Source organism: Saimiri boliviensis, chromosome 6 (genome assembly GCF_048565385.1).
Source record: "Saimiri boliviensis isolate mSaiBol1 chromosome 6, mSaiBol1.pri, whole genome shotgun sequence".
NCBI lineage: Eukaryota > Metazoa > Chordata > Mammalia > Primates > Cebidae > Saimiri > Saimiri boliviensis.
This window is the reverse complement of record NC_133454.1, coordinates 133,749,682-133,774,144: the sequence shown is the minus strand read 5'-3', so window position 1 is coordinate 133,774,144 and position 24,463 is coordinate 133,749,682. Positions and strand designations below refer to the sequence as shown.

The 24,463-nt window shown below is 47.7% G+C and overlaps 1 pseudogene; it reads left to right on the top strand.

Moving 5' to 3' along the window:
• The first annotated feature begins 16,996 nt into the window (after positions 1–16,996).
• Positions 16,997–18,220, top strand: LOC101050952 (eukaryotic initiation factor 4A-I pseudogene; annotated as a pseudogene).
• Positions 18,221–24,463: the final 6,243 nt, after the last annotated feature.

Below are 24,463 nucleotides of genomic sequence, written 5' to 3'. Positions count from 1 at the left end.
TTAAAAACATGAATAAACCAATTAGTTAATGACAAAAAGCCAGGCTGCCAGCTGGCTGTATGACTATTGACACTGAGGGAACCATCTCCACAACCGGTGGTCACCCAGCTGGAGCCCATGAGAAACCTCACTCAGCTGCCACCGCTAAGAACTCGAAGCCCCAAGCCCTGTTTTCCGTTCTGGTGCTTCAGGCATGATTCATGCATCATTCAACCTGTGGGCTGACCCCACAGGCACGCAGACCCCTTCTACAGACTCGAGAGGGTGTTGTATGTGTGTGTGCGTTTTTTTTTTTTTTTTTTTAGTTCCAGATGTTTAAAGACATCTCTGTCCTATCACTAGCTGACCACCAGGCTAAAAGAACAGGAGGAGACAGCCACTCATCACAGTCAGAAAAGTCATTAAACAAATACCCACTGCAACAAACAGCAAGAACACACCCCGGGGAGGAGGGAGACGCCTATTTCCAGAGTGGCCACATAATAATATTCTAAACACACAGTTTAAAACAAAGTAAAACAGGTCCGGCACCTGTGATCCCAGTGCTTTGGGAGGCTGAGGCAGGCAGCTCGCCTGAGGTCAGGAGTTCGAGACCAGCCTGGTCGATGTGGTGAAACCCTGTCTCTACTAAAAGTACAAAACTTGTCCAGGTGTGGTGGTGCATGCCTGTGATCCCAGCACTCAGAAGACGAAAGCAGGAGAAGTGTTTAAACCCAGGAGGTGGAGGTCACAGACAGCAAAGATCGCACCACTGCACTCCAGCCCAGGTGAGAGTGAGACTCCGTCTCAAAAAAAAAAACAAAGAAAATAAGTCAGTTAAGAATATTCAGCTGGGCCAGGCACAGTGGCTTACCTCTGTAATCCCAGCACTTTGGGAGGCCAAGGTGGGTGGGTCATCTGAGATCAGGAGTTCGAGACCAGCCTAGCCAACATGATGAAACCCCATCTCTACTGAAAATACAAAAAATTAGCAGGATGTGGTGGTACATGCCCATAGTCCCAGCTACTTGGGAGGCTGAGGCAGGAGAATCACTTGAACCCAGGAGACAGAGGTTGCACTGAGCCAAGATCATGCCACTGTACACTGCACTTCAGCCTGAGTGACAGAGTGAGATCTGTCTCAAAAAATAAAATAAATAAAAATAATAAAAATGAAAATACAAAAATTAGCCAAATGTGGTGGTACACACCTGTAATTCCAGCTACTGGGGAGGCTGAGACAGCAGAATTGCTTGAACTCAGGAAGTGAAGGTTGCAGTGAGCAGAGATTGAACCACTGCACTCCAGCCTGGGCAACAGAGCCAGACTCTGTCTCAGAAAAGAAGAGATAAAAAGATTATTTAGCCTGAATGGGCTTGGGGGCTCACACCTGTAATCCCAACACTTTGGGAAGCCGAGGCGGAAGGATTGCTTGAGCCCAGGCATTCTAGACCAGCCTAGGCAACATGGTGAGACCCTATTTCTAAAAAAAAAAAAAAAAAAATGTAAAAACCAGTCAGATGTGGTAATGTATATCTGTAGTCCCAGTTACTTGGAAGGCAGAGATGGTTTGAGCCCAGGAGTTCAAGCCCTGGGCAAGATAGCAAGGCCCTCATCACTAAAAGAAAAAAAAAATCAAAGGCAAAAAAAAAAAAAAAGACAGTGACAAGGAACTGAAAAAGGAAGACGTAACCTAGGCAACCCTAAACAAAATGACGGAGGGCCTTCCTTATCAGTAATTACACTGACTATAAATAGATTAAACACTCCAGCTGAAAGTCAGAGATTCGTTAAATGCCTTAATTCAATAAAATGATTAACATATGCTGGGGGAAAAAACACAAAAAATAAAAAGCCAGAGATCTGGCTGGGCATGGTGGCACACACCTGTAATCCCAGCAGTTTGGGAGGCCACAGAGGGTGGATCCCTTGAGCTGAGGAGTAAGACCAACCTGGGCAACATGGCAAAACCCTGTTTCTACAAAACACATAAATAAACAGTAGCTGAATGTGGCGGCCAGTCCTAGCCACTCGGGAGGCTGAGGCTGGAAGATGGCTTGGCCTGGGAGTCCAAGGCTGCAGTGAGCTGAGATCACCGTCCTCCAGCCTGGGTGGCAAAGTGAGCCATTTGTCTTGAAAAAATCAGAGACTGTACAATACATAAAAAACACGGCCCAATTTTATGCTAGGCATAAGAGATTTACTTTAGAGTCAGCGACATAAATAGGTTGAAAGTACAAGATTGGAGAAAAAAAAAATATTCCATGCAAACAGTAACGAAAAGAGAGCCAGAAGGGCTATATTAATAACAGACAAAATGGACATCAAGACAAAAATTGTTGAGACGAAACTCGTATGTATCATTCCATGATGATGAAAGGGTCAGTCTATCAAAAAGATACAGCAATTATAAAGGTAAATGTAGTAAACCACAGAACTCCAAAATATATAAAGCAAAAACAGACAGAACGTTACATGAACCTCCAAAACACAAGAATGTACTAACTGTTCAATCAGTAAAAATGCACAAAAACAATTTTGTTTTTATTCTATTCACTTATCCTCTTTTTTCTTTTTTTCTTTTTAGTTTATTTTTTTCATATAGTTTTGAGCAAAACAAAAACAATTTTTTCTTTTTTTTTTTTGAGACAGAGTCTCGTGTCTCCCAGGCTGGAGCACAGTCAGCTCACTGCAACCTCCGCCTCCTGGGTTCCAGTGATTCTCCTGCCTCAGCCTCCTGAGTAGCTGGGATTACAGGCATTCATCACAAGGCCAGGCTAATTTTTGTATTTTTAGTAGAGATGGGATTTCTCCATGTTGATCAGGTTGGTCTCTAACTCCTGGTCTCAAGTGATCTGCCCACCTTGGCCTCCCAAAGGCATAGGATTACAAGTGTGAACCACCACATCTGGCCAAATTTTTTTTTTTTTTAAGTCAGAGTCTCACTCTCTCACTCAGACTGGAGTGCAATGGCACCATCTTGGCTCACTGCGGTCTCTGCCTCCCAGGTTCAACCGATTCTCTACCTTGGCCTCCTGAGCATCTGGTATTATAGGCATGCACCACTATACCCGGCTAATTTTGTATTTTAAGTAGAGATGGGTTTTCACCATTTTGGCTGGGGTGGTCTCGAACTCGTGACCTCAGGTGATCTGCCCACCTCAGCCTCCCAAAGTGCTGGGATTATAGGTGTGAGCCATCTTGCACAGCCCCCCAAAATTTTTTTAATTAGATAAAGAATCCGGGCACAGTGGCTCATGCCTGTAATCCCTGCACTTTGGGAGGCCAAGGTGGGTGGATCACCTGAGGTTAGTAGTTTGAGAACAGCCTGGCCAACATGGAGAAACCCCGTCTCTAGTAAAAAATACAAAATCAGCCAGGCGTGTTGGTGGGTGCCTGTAGTCCCAGCTACTCAGGAGGCAGAGGCAGGAGAATCGCTTGAACACAGGAGGCAGAGGTTGCGGTGAGTCAAGTTAACACCATTGCACTCCAGTCTGGGCAACAAGAGCGAAACTCCATCTCAAAAAAAAAAAAAAAAAAAAAAAAAAAAAAAAAATTCGAAAAAGAAAAAGAGAAGGCAGACACCAAAGACCACATAGTGTATGATTCCATTTATATGAAACATTGAGAACAGGCAAATCTACAGACAGAAAATAGGACAGTGGCGGCTGCCAGGGGCTGGGGGAGGAGTGACAGCCAATGGGTACAAGGGTTCTTCATTTCCTTTCCTTTTTTTGAGACAGGGTCTCACTCTGTCACCCAGCCTGGGGTGGGCACAATCTTGGCTCACTGAAACCTCTACCTCCTGAGTTCAAGTGATGCTCCCGCCTCAACCTCCCCAGTAGCTGGGACTGCAGGTGGACACCACCAGGCCTGGCTTTTTTTCTTTGAGATGGAGTTTCACTCCATCTCAAAATTAGGCGTGAGCCACATAGCCCGGCCTAATTTTTCGATTTGTCGTAGAGACGGAGTTTTGCCATGTTACCCATGCCGCAGGGTTTCCTTCTGATGAGATGAAAATATTCTGGAATTAGGTAGAGGAGATGGCTGTACAGCATTGTGAATGTACTAAAAATGAACTGTACACATTACAATGGAAGAAATGGTGACTTTTATCTTATACAAATTTTATTGTTTTTTGTTTTTTTTTTTTTGGTCTGACATTACCCTAGGCTTGTCAGTCAATATTTTCATTTTTTAAAAGGATAACGATGAGTTGAAACGTTTAAGGACCTATCAGTAGAGATGGTAAGAAGACAGCGCAGAAGAGGGCAGGGCTGAGACTCGGGGAAGACAGAGCACGCTCCCCCCGGCCTCCTGCTGTCTGCGGGGCACCGGGAGCCCTGAGGCCCCGCTCCTGCCTGACCACCTGCCTGCTGGCTCCTCACCATCTGGCTTCTGCAGCTTCTTCAGCTCCCACTGCCCCCCAGAGTGAAGGCTGCTCGTCCACACTCACCTGGCCTCGGTGACCTCAGCAGCGTTTTTCCTGCACACACTCTCCAGCTGCACGTAGACGGAGCAGTTGACCCAGCTCTACTCAAGAGTCACAGATGGCCAGGAAGTTGGGGCACAGGCGGCCGATCGTGTACTAGGCCAGGTCCGTCACAGACTGGCTCACGGCCACCCCAAACAGGAAGGTCCCCAGCACCTTGTACACGGCAACCACGTAATTGCTGAAGTCCGAACGGGAATAGAGCCGGTCCGTGTGCACCAGGTAGGCTTCTCCCGCCGAGACCTGGGCATGGGGCAGCCGCAGTGACCAGCGGGGGTCCCAGTCAGCCCGTGGGCCCTCACTGGGCCTCAGTCCTCCCCACAGGCCTCCCCAAGGCTGCTGCAGAGCTGGGGACTCTAAAAGGGCCCTAGATGGACTCGGTGGCTCATGCCTGTAATCCCAGCACTGTGGGAGGCTGAGGTGGGCGAATCACCTGAGGTCGGGCATTCAAGACCAGCCTGACCAACATGGTGAAACCTGTCTCTACTAAGAATACAAAACTAGCCGGGTGTGATTGGTGCACGCCTGTAGTCCCAGCTACTGGGGAGACTGAAGCAAGAGAATCACTTGAACCCAGGAGGCGGAGGTTACAGTGAGCAGAGACCCTGCCATTGAACTCCATCCTGGGCAACAAGAGCGAAACTTCATCTCAAAAAACAAAAGGGGGTTCCTATTACCCACAAGTACCACTCGGGGCAAGGATGTGTCCCCCAGCCCCCGACAGACCTCCAGGCCACCCCCATCAGGAATCCAGGGTAATGCTGTACCCCATCCCGCCCCCTCTCTGTCCCTCTGAATCCCTCCTGCCTTACAAGGATGACGGTGGTCATGATGGTGACCCCGGCCATGAGCCCATGGGTGATGGTGTCTGGCCGGTAGGGGTACCGGATGGAGTCATCCTCGCAGTAAAATCCTCACTTATACGGGGCATTCACCAGTGACAGAACAGCGAAGGGTAGGGAGGCTGGAGGGGGAGAAGGGCCTGGGAGCTGTGATGTTCTCCAACCAGCTGGGCTGTGGGGTCCCCACACCTGCCTTGCCTCAAGGCCTCCCACCGACAGCAAGGAAGAGCTTTTCTCACAGCACGTGGGAGGCCCAAGGGACACCCCTTTCCCATCGCCCTCAGATGAGCACGAACTCCCCAGGCCCTCTCCCCCTCATACCCTCCCCTCTGCTCCTTGAACAAACCGGGCAAACACTCACCTCAAAGCCAGCAGATTGAGCTGGACCCTGGACGGTTGAGCTCAGTGAAGGGAGGGACCTCTAACCTTACCTGTGCAAACAAAATCACAAAGGACTTTACACAGCAGCTGGGAAGTGCCTGCAGCAGCTCAATAACACCTCCACAGGCAGACTGTGACTAGACTCCCTCCTTGCTGGGCAGGGCACCTCTGAAAAAAGGCAGCAGCCTGTTGGGACTTACAAATAAAACCACACCTTCCTTGGACAGAGCACCAGGGAAAAGGAGCAGTTGTGAGTTCCGCTGCAGCAGACTTAAAACGTCCCTGCCCAGCAGCTCTGAAGGAAGGAACGGAGCTCCCAGCACAACACTTGAGCACTGATAAGGGACAGACTGCCTCAGACTGGCCATGTGAAGTGCACACTCTCCCTTTGGATTCTACCATGAATGGGAGCTTCCTGGGGTCTTCCCAGAGGCCAAGCAGATGCCAGCATCACGCTTCCTGTACAGCCTGTGGAACTGTGAGCCAACAAAACCTATTTATTCATAAATTACCCAGTCTCAGGTATTTATTTATAGCAATGAATGGACTAATACAGAAAACTGATACTTAGAAGTGGAGCATTGCTATAAAGATAACTGAAAATGCAGAAGCAGCTCTGGAACTGGGTAATGGGCAGAGGTTGGAAAAGCGCAGAGGGCACAGAAGAAGAGAGGAAGATGACGGGAAGTTTGGAACTTTCTTTTTTTTTTTTTTTTTTTTTTTTTTTGAGACGGAGTTTCGCTCTTGTTGCCAAGGCTGGAGTGGAATGGCGCGATCTCGGCTCACCGCAACCTCCGCCTCCTGGGTTCAGGCAATTCTCCTGCCTCAGCCTCCCGAGTAGCTGGGATTACAGGCACGCGCCACCATGCCCAGCTAACGTTTTTTATTTTTAGTAGAGACGGGGTTTCACTATGTTGACCGGGATGGTCTTGATCTCTTGACCTCGTGATCCACCCGCCTCAGCCTCCCAAAGTGCTGGGATTACAGGCTTGAGCCACCGCGCCCGGCCTGGAACTTTCTAAAGACTGACTGAATGGTTGTGACCAACATGCTGATAATGATATGGACAGTGAAGTCCAGTCTGATGTGGTCTCAGACGGAAATGAGAAGGTTATTGGGAAATGGAGCAAAGGTCACACTTGTGACATCACAGCAAAGAACATGGCTGAATTGTGTCCATGTCCCAAGGGTTCATGGAAGGACAAACAAGAGTGATGAGCTAGGGTATCTGTCAGAAGAAACTGTTAAGCAGCAAAGTGTTCAAGAAGTGGCATGGCTGCGTTTTGGGGGGTTTTCTGTTTGTTTCTTTTTTCAAGACAGAGTCTTGCTCTGTCACCCAGGATGGAGTGCAGTGGCACCATTTCAGCTCACTGCAACCTCCACCTCCTGGGTTCAAGTGATTCTCCCACCGCAGCCTCCTGAGTAGCTGAGACTGCAAGTGTACACCACCATGCCTGGCTAATTTTTGTATTTTTAGTAGTGACAAGTTTTCACTATGTTGGCCAGGCTGGCCTTGAACTTCTGGCCTCAAGTGATCTGCTCACCAAGGTCCTGGGATTACAGGCATGAGCCACTGTGCCCAGCCAGCTTGGCTGCTTTTTAACGGCCTATGACCAGATTCGGCAGTAAAAGAATAACTTAAAGGTAGAACTTATAAATAAAAGGGAAATAAACCATTAAAATTTGGAAAAATATCCAGCCTTGCTATGTGGTAGAGAAGTAAAGAGCATTTTAGACAAGGAATTCAAGGGGGCGGTGGGGCAATCTCTTGCTAGAGACAGGCAGACACAAAAGGGAGCCAGGTGCTAACAGTCAAGACAATGAAGGAAAGCCCTAGAGGCATTTTAGAAATCTTCAAGGACAATCCTTTCATCACAGGCCCCAGGTCTAAGAGGGACATATGTTTTTGGGTGCCAGGCCCCAGGTGCCACAGCCTTGTGCCTCCTTGGAATGCCGTTCCCATATCCAAGCCACTCTGGCTCTAGCCACAGCTCAAATGGCCTCAAGTACAGCTTGGGCTGCTGCTCCAAACGGTGAAAGTGGCAAGCCCTGGCAGTTTCCACGAGTTAAGTCCCCAAAGTTCAGGGGTGGTGGAGGCTTAGAAGCCTCCATCGAGGTGTTGGAGGATGTACCAGAAATCCAGGGTGCCCAAGTGGAAGCTGCTATGGGGGAAGAGCCCCCAAAGAGAAACTCTGCTTAGGCAATTCTGAGTGGAATAGTGGGGTTGTGCACCCCCCCCAAAAAAAAACAAAGCCTGTTAGGGCAATGCCTTAAAGGAGCTGTGGGAACAGGGCTGCCACCTTCCTGACCCAAGAACGGTAGCACCACCAGCAGCGTGCACCCTGAGCCTGCACCATTATGCCCAGGATACAGTCCATGGACCCAAATATTAATTTGGAGCTTAAAGGTTTAATATCTTTGCCAATAGGTTTCAGTCTTGCATGGCCAATTTCAGGTTTGCAATAACCCTTTCTTTTGGCCAATTTCCCCCTTTTGAAATAAGAACTGTTGTCCAGCATCTGTCTTATCATTTTATCTTAAAAGCAAATAACTTGTTTTTAGTTGTAAAGGCTGACAGGTGTAAAAACTTTGCCTTGAGTCTTAAATGAGACTTTGGACTTCAACCTCATGAACTGATGATGGGAACAAGACTTTGGGGGGACTATTAGGAAAGGGTGATTTTATTTTGCAAGGTGAGAAGTACACATGGTTTGGGGGGCCTGAGATGACATGATAAAGTTTGGATGTTTGTTCCCTCCAAATATCATGTCAAAATTTGTACCCAATGTGGAGATGGTGCCTAATAGGAAGTATCTGTGTCATGAGGACAAACCCCTTATGAATGGGTGATGCTATCCTCTCTACAGAGTGAATTTTTAGTCTGAATTCCTATGAGAATTGAATGTTTAAAAGGTTCTGACACTCCCCTCCTGGCACTTGTTTCTGCTGTCTCATGTGATTCTGCACACATGGCACCCCTTCACCTTCCACCACCACTTCCTCCTGGTGAAAGATCTCTACTATAAAAACTAATGGAAGAAATTGAGAGAAAAAAATGAAAAATTGGCCAATATTCATGGATTGGAAGAATTAATATTGTTAAAATAACCATATTGCCCAAAGTAATCTACAGATTCATCACAATATCTATCAAATTACCAATTTCATTTTTCACAGAACTAGAAAAACAATCCTAAAATGCATATGAAACCAAAAAAGAGTCTGAATAGCCAAAGCAATCCTAAGTTTAAAAAAAAAAAAAAAAAAAAGTGGAAGGTATCAAATTACCTGACATCAAACTATACTATTAGGCCACCAATAAAAGTAAAGAAAACAGCATGGTACTAATACAAAAATAGACACATAATAGATCAGTGGAAAAGAATAAGAAATCCAGAAATAAAGCCACACACCTACAACCAGCTGGTCTTCAACAAAATTGACAAGAACAGACACTAGGCAAAACACACCCATTTATTTTATTCAATACATGGTGCTGGGGAAAATTGGAAACTGCAGAATGAAACTGGACTCCTACCTCCAGCCATATACAAGGCTAATTCAAGATGAATTAAAGACTTAAATGTAACACCTAAAGCCATAAAAATTCTAAAAGGAAACCTAGAAAAAACTCCTCTGGATGTTGACCTAGGTAAAGATTTTATGACTAAGACCTTGAAAGCAGATACAACAAAAATAGACAAATGGGACTTAATTAAACTGAAAATCTTCTGCACAGCAAAAGAAATAATCAACAGAGCAAACAGACAAACCAGAGTGGGAGAAAATACTTGCAAACTATGCACCTGACAAAAGACTAATATTCAGAATCTACAAGGAACTCAGCCAGAAAAAAATAACCCCATTTAAAAGTCGGCAGGCCGGGCGCAGTGGCTCACGCCTATAATCCCAGCACTTTGGAGGCCGAAGCGGGTGGATCACGAGGTCAAGAGATCGAGACCATTCTGGTCAACATGGTGAAACCCCGTCTCTACTAAACATACAAAAAAAATTAGCTGAGCATGGCGGCGCGTGCCTGTAATCCCAACTACTCGGGAGGCTGAGGCAGGAGAATTGCTTGAACCCAGAAGGCAGAGGTTGCGGTGAGCCAAGATCGCGCCATTGCACTCCAGCCTGGGTAAAAAGAGTGAAACTCTGTCTAAAAAAATAAAAAAATTAAAAATCGGCAAACAACACCAACAGAAGTTTTTCAAAAGGAGACATATGAACTGCCAACAAACATGAAAAAATGCTCAACATCACTAATCATCAGAGAAATGCAAATGAAAACTACAAGGAGATACCATCTTGCACCAGTCAGAATGACTACTATTAAAAAGTAAAAAAAAAATAAAAATAAAATAAAGGATGTTAGTGAAGACATAGAAAAAAGGGAATGCTCATAGACTGCTGATGAAAATATAAATTAGTACACCTCTATGGAAAATGTTATGTAGATTTCTCAAAGAGCTAAAAACAGAACTACCATTAGATAGAGCATCCAGCACTAGGTATCTCCCCAAAGGAAAACAAATCATTATATGAAAGACACCTGCACTCATATTTTTATCATATCACTTTTCACAATACCAAAGTCATGAAATCAACCTAAGTGTCAATCAATGAATGATTGGATACAGAAAATGTGGGCTATGGAATACTACTCAACGATTAAAAAGAATTAAATAACATCTTTCCCAGCAACATGGATGGAACTTGAGCCAGGGTACTTTTGAAGTAACAGAAAGAAATTGTAAATAAATAAATAAATACATGAAATTATGTCAAAGGCACCAGTGGAAAGAGCTCCCAATGGCCCCAGGGTATAAACAAAAAGCAACAAAATACTGGAGAATTGGATAAAAACCAAAACATTAAAGTAACTGAGCATCCATACTGGTATCTATTTATGATTAAATTGATACATACATGGCCTGAATAGAAATATCTTATACAGAAGAATTCCAAATACCTGATATAGACACTCAGCTATCAAGGAGGTGGGGCTAACTCCCCACTCCTGAAGTGTGGGCTCTGCAAGGTGACTTCCTCCAAAAGCATACATAAAATGTAGACATGGGAAAAAAGTAACTTCACAGCGAGAAACCTGAAAACACTAACTCAGCCAGGAGATCAAAGTTAACATTAATGGTGATAACACATCTTGAGAACATGAAGTGACTAGGATAGTACCCGCAAACCAAAAATAAAATTCAAAGGCCCTTCCCCCAACCCTCTGTATAGACTCCCTCCTCTCCACCAGGGGACACCAAAGTTAACCTGGAAGACTGGTTCAGGCCTTGATGGGAAAAGGGTGCTCAGGCATGCCTCCTTATACCCTCCTCCCTTTTGGAATTCAAGAAAAGCCAATCAGAATTTAGTTTCTTATCAGACCTTAAATCTGATAAGAAACATTTACAATCTAACTTTAAATCTGCTAAGAAATATTTAAAATCTATTCTCTCTGAAGCCTGCTTCCTAGAGGCTTCATCTGCATAAAACTTTGGTGTCCATAACCGCTTATCATAATCCAGACACTCCTTTCTATTGATAGTAATTCTTTCAACCAACTGCCAATAAGAAAATGTTTAAATCTACCTATAACCTGGAAGCCTCACCCCACCCTAACCCACTGGGTTGTCCCACCTTTCTGGACCGAAGCAATATATACCTTAAATACATTTGATTGATGTTTCCTATCTCCCTAAAATGTATAGAACCAAGCTGCACCCCAACCACCTTGAACACATGCTCTCAGGGTCTCCTGAGGGCTGTGTCACTGGCCATGGTCACTCATTTGGCTCAGAATACTTCTCTTGAAATATTTTACAGACTATGACTCTTTCTTGTGGACATACTACGTATCTGATCTGCTTCCCCCCAACCTATAACGCCAGTCTAATTATGAGGAAAACACCAAGTAAGCCACAATGGAGGACATTCTACACAATACCTGACCAATCCTTCTAACACTGTTCCAGGTCCTCAGAAGGAAAGTCTGAGACTGTCACAGACAAGAAGAGCCTGACATGAGGACTAAATGTCATGTGGGATCCCAGATAGGATCCTGGGACAGAAAAAGGCAGAACTAAGGGAAACCAAATAATATGTGAGCCTATATAGTAATATCTGGTCATTAACTGTGACAAATGATAAAAGATGTTGGCCAGGCATGGTGGGTCATGCCTGTAATCCCAGCATTTTGGGAGGCCGAGACAGGAGGATCACCTGAGGTCAGGGGTTCCAGACCAACCTGGCCAACATGGTGAAACCCCAACTCTACTAAAAATACAAAAATTAGCTGAGTGGGAGGGCAGCTGCCTGTAATCCCAGCTACTCAGGAGGCTGAGGCAGGAGAGTTGCTTGAACTCAGGAGGCAGGGGTTACAGTGAGCTAATACCACTGCACTCCAGCCTGGGTGAATGAGACTCCATCTAAAAAAAAAAAGAAGATGTTAATAACATATATGATACATGTTGTATGTTAATAAGAGGGGAAACTCGTTTGGGTCTACATGGAAAATCTGCATTTTCTTCCCAATTTCTGTGCGAATCTAAAACTAATTTAAAATAAAACCTTTATTTAAAAATTGTAATTTTTTAAAATGTCTGCTTAATTACTTGTACCAGTAAGTAGTAATTGACACTATTCCCACTTTTTAAAATAAGAGCATTCATGATGCTGCAAAGTAAATTATGCAAACTAATATATAATTTCAAGGAAATGCCTCTTTTACACATTTTATGTTAAAATAACACATACATATAAACATAATTATCATCTTTTTTCTTGTGGTATGGTTCACTCTCTAGGAAAGCTGGTAACCTTAGAACCAGGGGAAAAAATTAACATTTTGGAGACTATTTCAATTTACGGCTGGATGTTTTCAAAAGTATGACTATGTTAAAAAAAAGTTCAAATAGCAAATTGATTGTGACTGGATCACTTATTCTAATGAATGCTTGTCTTTATTTTGTTTCCCAGCATCCCTTTTAGCTACAATAAAACAGAAGCAAATATTTGCCACTGGAAAACAAAGACAGGAAGAATGTAAACAGAATTTGTGACCATAATCCTTCAATGTTTCATCATGATGATTTCTAATACAGAAGAGTTTAAAGGGATAGTCAAAGTTATTCTCCCACAGATGCTTTGCAGAAACTGATGAAACTAGAGAAACAAAAGAGGCAGGACACTTAATGTAACTTTAGGTGTCACTGTGTCTTGTCGGAAAAAATAATTTACCTTTTAGAGGATCACAAAGAATTTCTGGAAGCCCAGACTCTGGAATGTTTCTAAACTTAGATGTCAATATAGCTAGTAATGAATATAATGATAAAAAGGGATCTGTGCTTTATTTGTGTAATACAATACCAAAGCAGTATTTACTACTCCAAGGAAAAGAAGTTATGCCTGAAATACAGTTGACTATATCAGAATCAAAATACGCTTCCTGGCCAGGCATGGTGGCTTATGCCTGTAATCCCAGCACTTTGGGAGGCCAAGGCAGGTGGATCACCTGAGGTCAGGAGTTCAAGACCAGCCTGACAAACATGGAGAAACCCTGTCTCTACTAAAAATACAAAAATTAGCCAGGCATGGTGGTGCATGCCTGTAATTGTAGCTACTGGGGAGGCTGAGGCAAGAGAATCAGTTGAACCTGGGAGGCGGAGTTTGTGGTGGGTCCAGATAGCACCATTCCTCTGCCCTATTGTATATGTAAAAATGCAAATTCACTAAGCCAGACTAAATTGTGTATTCAGTGGAAGGCTGATGAAGGATTCAAAAGAATGCAACCTTTTGTCTCTTATCTACTTCTGACCTGGAAGCATCCACACTTCCTGCTTCTAGTTGTTCCGCCTTACTGGACCAAACATCTGTACATCTTACAATATTGTTTGGTGTCTCATGTGCCCCTAAAACGTATAAAAGCTCTACCCTGATTACCTTGGGCACAGGTGGTCAGGACCTCCTGAGGCTGTGTCATGGGCACCATCATTAACTTTGGCAAAATAAGCCTTCCAAATTGACTGAGACCTGTCTCAGATATTTTGGGATCACAATCCACAATCACCACGGTGTGACAGTTAACTACAGCATTCAGTAGAGACGTACTATACAGGTTTGTAGGCTGGGAGCAATAGGCTACACCATATAACTTACATGTGGAGCGGGCTACACCATCCAGGTTTTATAAGGACATTCTATGGTGTTCACAGAAAGATGAACTCAGTAAGGACAAATTTCTCAGAAAATACCCACCTCATTAGGAGATGCTTGAGTGTATTTTAAATGGTTGAAGCCTAGGAGAAAAAAAAGAAGAAACTTAGCACCTGCTATGGTTTAATAACAAGGCTTAACAGGTTAACATATTTCATCTAATCTAAGATGCCAATGACTAAAAAACACTATTTTATGCACCAGCACAAATAGGTTGCCAATTAAAGTAACTTTCTGAATGACAACAAAAATGTGAATTTACTTCTACTAATGAATGCCAGGAAAGTAAAATGAAAATGAATTAGGGTTTTGACATATTAAAGCAAAAAAGGAGGGGGCCATTAGCCTGAGGTCTTCCCTAAACAAATGGAAACCGAACTTGGAGGCATTTAGACTTTAAAAATTAACAAACCAACCACAGTCAATGACAAAATGCGCAGCGGCCAGTTGACTGTATGACTAGGGATGCTGAGGGAACCGTCCCCACAGAAGGCGGCCGCCCAGCTGGAGCCAGTGAGAAACCTCACTTAGCTGCCGCCACTAAGAGCTCGAAGCCCCAAGCCCTGTTTTCTGTTCTGGTGCTTCAGGCGTGATTCATAGATCATTCCTTTCCTCAAACAAACTTTAAATCTATTTTGCCTAAATTTCTTCTAACCCCTAATCCGTGACCTATAACCCCTAACTGTACCCCTAACCCTCACCCTGAACCCTAATCCTCGCCATAGGTTAGTTCCCACGTTTGCATTGACACGTCAGTGCTGTTACCAGCACCGCTGTACTGGCAGGGCCGCGTGGGGAGCGCACATTTCACAGTCACATTTCGGTCCTGAGGCCGTGCCTCAGATTCCGTGAGCGCCGCGGGTGCCGTGTCGTATTCCGGATGTCACATCTGCCCTGGGAACGCGCCATTTGTGTTCTGAGGCTGCGCTGTGGACCTCAGACTGCAGCCCCCGGCCTTGGCTGGGAAGAACCTGGGTGCGCAGAATTCAGAGGGAAGTTTGGTGTCCGGTTTTCCACGCCGAGACCTTCTCGCTAGTCTCTGACCCTCGGCAGCCAGGGCTGCAAACCAGAGGGATTTTACCGTGGACGCCGGGTCCCCGAGGTCTGTGCTAAGAACACAGGTCTGCGTCTGCAGCGCCCTCGGGTCTGTGCTGAGGAGAACGCAGCTCCACCCTCGCGATGCCCCCGCCGCCCTGCCCGGGGTTCTGCGCTGAGGAGCAGGCAGGTTCACCCTTGCATAGGCCCCCGAGGTCTGTACTGAGAACAACTCTGCAGACCGCCATGACAGGAGGCACGTCGGGGCTGTGACGCAAGGCACCCAGGCGCTGTGACGCCACGCACGCAGGCGCTGTGACGTAGCATAGTAGGCGCTGTGACGGAGGCACGCAGGCACTGTGGCGTCACGCACGCAGACGCTGTGACGGGAGGCACGCAGGCGCTGTGATGTCAGGCACGCAGGCACTGTGATGGGAGGCACGCAGGTGCTGTGACGTCACGCACGCAGGCGCTGTGATGTCAGGCACGCAGGCGCTGTGACGGGAGGTACACAGGCGCTGTGATGTCAGGCACGCAGGCGCTGTGACGGAAGGCACGCAGGCGCTGTGACAGGAGGCACGCAGGCGCTGTGACGTCACGCACGCAGGAGCTGTGACGGGAGGCACGCTGGCGCTGTGACGGGAGGCACGCTGGCGCTGTGATGTCACGCACGCAGGCGCTGTGACGTGTACGCAGGCGCTGTGACAGGAGGCACGCAGGCGCTGTGACGTCAGGCACGCAGGCGCTTTGTCGTCAGGCACGCAGGCGCTGTGACGGGAGGCACGCAGGCGCCGTGACGTCAGGCACGCAGGCGCTGTGACGGGAGGCACGCAGGTGCTGTGACGTCACGCACGCAGGCGCTGTGATGTCAGGCACGCAGGCGCTGTGACGGGAGGCACGCAGGCGCTGTGATGTCAGGCACGCAGGCGCTGTGACGGGAGGCACGCAGGCGCTGTGACGTGACGCACGCAGGCGCTGTGACGGGAGGCACGCAGGCGCTGTGACGGGAGGCACGCTGGCGCTGTGATGTCACGCACGCAGGCGCTGTGACGTCACGCACGCAGGCGCTGTGACGTCACGCACGCAGGCGCTGTGACAGGAGGCACGCAGGCGCCGTGACGTCAGGCACGCAGGCGCTGTGACGGGAGCACGCAGACGCTGTGACGTCACGCACGCTGGCGTGCTTGGGCGCCCCCTGCCAGCTGCTGGGCGCACTGTAGTGCCTTGTTGCTCAGTGTGATGGCTGGCGCCCCCTACTGGCCTCCTTCTGCAGCACCTGAAGTCGGAGTGCCGGTTACTCAGCACCCAGAGCCCTGGAAATTTAAACTGAAATGGAGCCATTGTTGGAGAGCGCTCATGTCCCAGTTCTCGTCTAACTCGGAAGAAAGGTTTTCACCAAGAGGCAGCACAAAGATGGCAGATAACGTCATTGGAAATAAATACAGTGGAAAGAGCTTATTGTAGAAAAAATAGGCTCCGAGGGAGGAGCAGGCTGATCGTGCAGGAAAACAGCCCAAGGGTCCTGTGCAGGGAATTTTAATGTGGACGTCTTCACATTCCTGCCTCTGTCGCAAGTCTCCGCCTGTTTTGTCTGATTTTTCTTCTCCTGCCTTAGGTCCCCAACTTGTCCCTGTTAGGCTTGTGGGACCTCCTCTTGCTCACTGTGTGGTGCCCGTGTGCCCCCTGCTGGCAGCTGAGGACGCTGTGGGGTCTTCTTGCCAACGTGTAGTGGTGGCACACCCCCTGGGGCACATGTGCGGTGATTAAGGCACATGTTTTGTTAAGGCAGTTGTGCAGTGATCAGTCTGAATCCACTGTTGGGGCTGGCTCCATCCCGCATCCCAGGAAGGTCCTACAGCGGTCACATCTGTACCTCCTATGCCTGCCTGTCTCTTGAATGTCCTTCTCTGCCCTAATCTGTACTTGTGATGCCAGGTTTCTCTTACGAATGTCCCCTTTGTCCTTCTTATCAGCATGTAGCTAGCAATATTCTGACATTTTAACTGCGGAGTGAATGATGATTGGGGCATCTTGAGTTTCTAAGGATCATGTCTGCGAGTCAGGATTCCCGATCAAGAGACAATGGCCCTGATGGGATGGAGCCTGAAGGCGTCATCGAGAGTAACTGGAATGAGATTGTTGACAGCTTTGACGACATGAACCTCTCGGAGTCCCTTCTCCGTGGCATCTACACCTATGGTTTTGAGAAGCCCTCTGCCATCCAGCAGCGAGCCATTCTACCTTGTATCAAGGGTTATGATGTGATCAATCAAGCCCAATCTGGGACTGGGAAATGGCCACATTTGCCATATCGATTCTGCAGCAGATTGAATTAGGTCTAAAGGCCACCTAGGCATTGGTCCTAGCACCCACTCGAGAATTGGCTCAGCAGACACAGAAGGTGGTCATGGCACTAGGAGACTACGTGGGTGCCTCCTGTCACGCCTGTATTAGGGACACCAATGTGCCTGCTGAGGTGCAGAAACTGCAGATGGAAGCTCCCCATATCATCGCGGGAACCCCTGGCCGTGTGTTCGATATGCTCAACTGGAGATACCTGTCTCCCAAATACGTCAAAATGTTTGTACTGGACGAAGCTGATGAAACGTCCAGCCATGGATTCAAGGACCAGATCTATGACATATTCCAAAAGTTCAACAGCAACACCCAGGTCGTTTTGCTGTCGGCAACGATGCCTTCTGATGTGCTTGAGGTGACCAAGAAGTTCATGAGGGACCCCATTCGGATTCTTGTCAAGAAGAAAGGGTTGACCCTGGAGGGAATCCGCCAATTCTACATCAATGTGGAACGAGAGGAGTGGAAGCTGGACACACTGTGTGACTTGTATGAAACCCTGACCATCACCCAGGCAGTCATCTTCATCAACACCGGAAGGAAGGTGGACTGGCTCACTGAGAAGAGGCTGCTCGAGATTTCACTGTCTCTGCCATGCGTGGAGAGATGGACTGAAAGGAATGAGAGGTGATCATGAGGGAGTTTCGTTCTGGCTCCAGCAGAGTTTTGATTACCACAGACCTGCTGGCCAGAGGCATTGATATGCAGCAGGTTTTTTTAGTCATCAACTATGACCCCACCAACAGGGAAAAGTATATACACAGAATCAGCCGAGGTAGACGGTTTGGCCGTAAGGATGTGGCTATTAGCATGGTGACAGAAGAAGACAAGCAGACTCTTCGAGACATAGAGACCTTCTGCAACACCTCCGTTGAGGAAATGCCCCTCAGTGTTGCTGACCTCATCTGAGGGGCTGTCCTGCCACCTAACCCCAGCCAGAGTTCAGTCCTGGGGGGGCACTGAGGAGTAGCAGGAGGGGGGAGGGAAGGGAGCCAAGGGATGGATATCTTGTCATTTTTTTTCTTTGAGTAAATGTCACTTTTTGAAGAAAAAAAAAAAAAAAGACGTCCTGAAGTTGTGTCACAGGCATGCATCCTCAGCCTTGGCAAAGTAAACTTTCTAAATTGACTGAGGCTGTCTCAGATATTTGGGGTTCACAAGCCCATGCATGGGATGTCCCACTGAACTCAGCTCACTTCCTCCTTGCCTGTTTTCTTCAGAAGAAATTTCAGTTACTTGGTCCACACCTGTCTGCAACACAGGCGTTGCTGCTCTCTGCAGGCACACGGGCGGCATTCCTGCTGGGCTGTGTGGAAAGAACCGGGTTCCTTTCCTGATTCCTGCTCAGTCATGGCTGTCTCGGCTCTGAGTTAATAACAGATGTCCACAAGTAGAGAAGTTTGCTCCAAGTATGGAGCCACACAGCTGGATTAGGCTTTCTGTCACTCTCTCCACAGGGTACAGGTGGAAGGGGGCTGAACCCTCACCATGCTTGCCAAGCACCTGCCACTTCCCAGGAATTGTGCCCCAGGATAAATTGAGGAAGGAGACCCGGGCATCTAGGATCACCACCCCACTTGACTTCCACACTGCATTTCAATAGAAGAAAAGGCTGGCCAACTGGCACCTCCTGAATCACCGTCCTGTAAATAACAGGCATGGTATGGGGGAGTCTCTCCAGAAGACACAGTTTTTACTTAAACAAGATCAAGCCCCCATCCCTCTCCTCCATACGGAGACCAGAAACTTTTAACATATAATTCTTACAACTGTAAACCCAAGACCCTTTCATGTGTGATTTCTAAGACTGTAAACCCAAGACCCTTTCGTATGTGATTTCTTTTTTTTTTTTTTTTTTTTTTTGAGACGGAGTTTCGCTCTTGTTACCCAGGCTGGAGTGCAATGGCGCGATCTCGGCTCACCGCAACCTCCGCCTCCTGGGTTCAGCAATTCTCCTGCCTCAGCCTCCTGAGTAGCTGGGGTTACAGGCATGTGCCACCATGCCCAGCTAGTTTTTTGTATTTTTAGTAGAGACGGGGTTTCACCATGTTGACCAGGATGGTCTCGATCTCTTGACCTCGTGATCCACCCACCTCGGCCTCCCAAAGTGCTGGGATTACAGGCTTGAGCCACCGCGCCCGGCCTCATATGTGATTTCTAGGGCTGTAAACCCAAGACCCTTTCGTGTGTGATTTCTTTTTTTTTTTTTTTTTTTTAGACAGAGTTTCGCTCTTATTACCCAGGCTGGAGGGCGATGGCGCGATCTCGGCTCACCGCAACCTCCGCCTCCTGGGTTCAGGGAATTCTCCTGCCTCAGCCTCCTGAGTAGCTGGGATTACAGGCACGCGCCACCATGCCCAGCTGATTTTTTGTATTTTTAGTAGAGACGGGGTGTCACCATGTTGACCAGGATGGTCTCGATCTCTTGACCTCGTAATCCACCCGCCTTGGCCTCCCAAAGTGCTGGGATCGTGTGTGATTTCTAAGACTGTAAACCCAAGACCCTGCGTGATTTCTAAGGCTGTAAACCCAAGACCCTTTCGTCTGTGATTTGTAAGACTGTAAACCCAAGACCCTTCCGTGTGTGATTTCTAAGGCTGTAAACCTAAGATCCTTTCATGTGTAATATCTAGAGTGTGAGCCTATATAAAGGCAGAGCTTCTCTTTGTTAGCTGAGCTGGGACATTTAGACAAATCATTGCCCAGCTCCTGGCCATAATAAGCGTCTTTCTTCCCAGTTAGGTGATCGAGAGGTCTGTTTCCCATGGCCACTCTTGCTGCATTTGGTTCCCTGACCGGGAAGTGAGTTTCGGTTGGCAGTTGGACAGAAAGCCTTTCGGTGGTTTGCCTCACCTTTTGGAGCATCCCTGAGGGGGGCTCACATTTCCTGAGAGTGCACCTGGGCAGGCATTTGCAGGTGGAAAGCCTCACCAGAGCAGAGCGGGAAAGCCCCCGCGGTGCGGATCCACCCAGTGGCTGAACACCGAGAAGGAATGGGTACTTGGAGTGTCCAGACAACAGAAACATGGTAGGATTGGTCCCGGGAAACTTGCCCACTTCCTTTAGGTGGAAGAGTCGCCTGAACACCCATGGGTGCCAGACTTGACACCTTTGAACTTGGCTCTCTCTCCTTTTGTAACTAACCTTGGAAGTTTTTGCTTATGGATTCGATTTGGGTGGAGGGAGGAGAGCAATGTGTGTGTGTGTGTGTGTGTGTGTGTGTGTGTGTGTGTGTGTGTGTAGGGGTCCAACTGGACTCATCAGCCATGTAAGGTGGGAGTATCAGGCCCACTAGAAGTGGCCTCATACGTCAAGCAATTTGTAGAGCTGGCTGGAATTAGAGACAGCCACATAAGACTGAGTGGAGAAGCCTTTGCCATCTAGGCGTTGTAAAAGGATTGAAGTGAATGTAACTCAGAGACTGTGTACTGCGTCTCGCTGGGCAGGAAGTACTCTCTTAACTGTGGGAAATTTTTTTTTTTTTTTTTTTTTTTTTTTTTGTGCATAGGCATGGGTCACACTCATAGCAAACACACTCCATTAGAGACCATGCTGAAAATTTTCAAGAAGGGATTTAGTATAAATTATAGAGTAACTACCAGAGAAATTAAGGACTTTATGTAAGGTAGATTGGCCAGCATTTGGGGTAGGTTGGCCCACAGAGGGGACCCTTGACAGGTCTCTTGTCTCCAAAGTAAGGCGTGAGGTAAATGCGGCAAGTTAGAACACCTCGATCAATTTCTGTACAGACTCATAGTTGCAATTAGTTTTGAACCCTCCGAAGTGGTTAAGAGGACAGGCAGTGACTGTTTTAGTGACCAAGGGACAGACTGCTAGAAACCCCACCCCCAGCCCCCCAGCGAGAGACATGAACTCCCAAGGTTCTGGCAGATCTGGCAGCAGAAGCCTAGGCAACAGAGTGAGACTTTATTTCAAAAAAAAAATTCCTCCAGAGGCTGAGGAGCATGGCTTCTCAGGGCTGGTGAAGGAGCAGTCTTGGCTGGAGCCCAGATGTTCATGGGGAACAAGGGGAATTACTTGCACAGTTGTGTGTGTTGCAGGGACAGGGGCAGGTCATCGGGACTGGGGAATTTGAGTGCTCCCTCTGAGCCCTGTGAGAAGGTGTGGAGCAGTTCGGGACATTGTTTGTGGTGTCTGGGCTGAGAGACTGCAAGGGCAGGGAGTGGCAATGGGAAGAGAAAAGTGATTCTGCAACCGTGACGGATAGGTAAAGGTGGTAAAGACACTTTCTTGGAGGGACTCTCTGAGATGGAGAAAACCAGGTAGAACTGACGATTTGCTATAATCATTGTAAAGATTGGTATATTCTTTTAATGAGCCAGTTGGGGTTGGGGTTAGGGTTAGGGTTGGTTTAGGGTGAGGGTTAGGGGTGAGGGCTCGGTTAGCATTAGGGTAGCAGTTAGGGTTAGACGTTTAGGGTTAGGGGTTAGCATAGGGTTAGGATCAGAGGGTTAGAGTTAGTGGTTAGGGTTAGGGGTTAAGGGTTAGGGTTGGGGTTGGGGTTAGGGTTAGGGTTACAGGTGTGAACCATGTGCCCGGCCGGGAAATGGCTTTTGAACAGAAGGAACAGCCTTCCTGGTCTGTGTTTCCCTGTGCGAAACACAAGGGTAACTGTTTGTACAGCATTGTGCTGAGATGGAAATAACAGATTTGAGAGCTTCACATGGGCAGTCTGTGCACTCTACTGACATGAGCTGTTTTGTTATGACGGGTTGTTGTGCTTATTCCCAGGTTCCAGACTTGGCCCAGAAACTGTGCGGCTGTGTTGTGAAAGGGAAAAGGGAAGCCATAGGTGGCTTCCAGGTTGTCAGCCTCAAGGTGATAACGTTTGGGACAATGGCTCATGCCTGTAATCACAGCACTTTGGGAGGCTGAGGCAGGCAGATCACCTGAGGTCAGGAGTTCGAGACCAGCCTGATCAACATGGAGAAACCCTATCTCTACTAATAATACAAAAATTAGCCTGTGTGGTGGCGCGTGCCTGTAATCCCAGCTACTCAGGAGACTGAAGCACGAGAATCGCTTGAAGCTGGGAGGCAGAGGTTGTGGTGAGTCAAGATTGTGCCACTGCACTCCAGCCTGAGCAACAAGAGTGAAACTGTGTGTCAAAAAAAAGAAAAAAGGTTTGGGACAGCGGGGAGATGGATACGCCGCCATCTGACCACCTTGCCTGTTCTGCTTACAGACTCAAGGAGCGATTTCTCGTGGATGGACTGTATCCTTCAAGGTTTGAAATACCCTTGTTCCTGCGGGTCTTCCCGTGCTCATGTGTCTGTGCCCCACTGCCCGCCCCTCTATATTAGCAGCCCAGGAAGGAGGATTGGGTAGCTGAATGCACAGGTTTTATTCTGCACTGGTTTCTTGCTGATCGGCCCACATGGCATTGCAAATCAGTGCTGTATAATTTGGAGCTTACTCATGTTTGGATTTGTCTTATATTAACAGGGCAGTAGAATGGCTAACAGCACAGTCTGGATCAAATCCCACATCCTCCTCCTCCTTAGTAGCTCCTGACACTAGACAAGTCATCTAAGTTCTAACCTCAAAGCGTGGCTGAGCAGGCATCATCTCATCTGGCAGAAGCAACAGCAGGGGGGATCCAGAAGGAGCTGCTCTGTTCTGCTCACTGTCACCTGCTCCTCTGCCCACCTTCCTTCATGCTCTTCCCTCAGCCTCTCCCCAGCTCGCAGCCCTTTACTTGAAACTCTGCTCATTTTTCAGGCCCTGCTTGAATGCCACCACCTCCGTGCAGCTTCCACTGATGTTTGGCATTAGATTACTCTTTCCTGTGTGCTCCTGCACCACTGACCACTTCCACAACGTGGATTCTGTCTGTGATGTGCAAAATGCTGGGAATGCCATGGTGGGAAGACACGAGAGCCGCCCCCAGGAACTTGTGAAACCAGGAGGATTTCACAGACTTAAGGTGAGAAAAGTCACTGGGTTCTTTAAAAGGCTGGGATTCTTCCATTGGAAGAGGCCACGCTCTTCAAGAACCTGGACTCTACTACTGGAAAATTAAGTTGGTTGAGAAAAAATGAGTTGGAGAAAGTTGTTACTGATGTGAAGCAGAATTGCTTTCACTGATCTGCTTATTACTGTCACCCTCACCCCTACCCCAAGCAAAACTCCTGACACTAACCCTATACCTAACCCTTAACCCTAACCCTAATCCTAACCCAAGCAAAACCCCTGACACTAACCCTACACCTAACCCTTAACCCTAACCCTAATACTAACCCAAGCAAAACCCCTGACACTAACCCTACACCTAACCCCTAACCCTTAACCATAACTCTAAACCCCAACCCCTAAACCTAACCCTATGCCTAAGGCCTAAACCTAACTCTAACCCCTAATCCTAACCCTAATCCCTAAACCCTAACCCCAAACCCAAAACACTAAACCCTAACTCTAAACCCTAATCCTAAACCCTAACCCTAAACCGTAACCCTAAACCCCAATCCCAACTCCTAACCCCTAACCCTAAACTCTAACACCAACCCTAACCCTTAACCACCAACCCTAATGCTAAACCGAACACTTAACCCTAACTGTAACCCTTAACCTCTAACCCCAACCTTATCTGTAACCTTTAACTCTAACCTTGCCCTTTAACCCTAACCCAAACCGTAACCCTCTAACCGTAACCCTAACCCTAACCCTGTTTCCACCCCACTGGCTCTGTCCAGGGTGGAATTTTATCTGATTATCTGAAGTAGGCGGAAATCTCTGGTGCCATAGGGACCCTCCAGGGAACAACGACATTGGTCTTCACAGCCTGTGCATGTGTGTGGCCCGGGAGCCTGGGGACGCCCTCAGCCACCAGGTGGCAGCAGGGCCCCTTCTGATTTGGGCCATGCGGCTCAGTGGGAGGGCTGGACTGGCACCCTCCTACTAACGGCTACTCTTGGGGCGGTTTCGTTTGGTGGCCCCGGGTGTCCCAACCTCCTGTGTCCACTGTATTATGTCCTGGGACCTCTCCCCCAGGGCCTTCAACCTTTGCTGGCCTGGCCGCTGACAGACGACGCACCCCAGCCTGTCCCTTCCTCACTTCCTGCTGAGACCCGGCCCCGGCACAGCCAGCTCCATGTCCCTCGGGCCCTCTCAGGCTACTTCTCTCTTCCAGGCTGCTTCC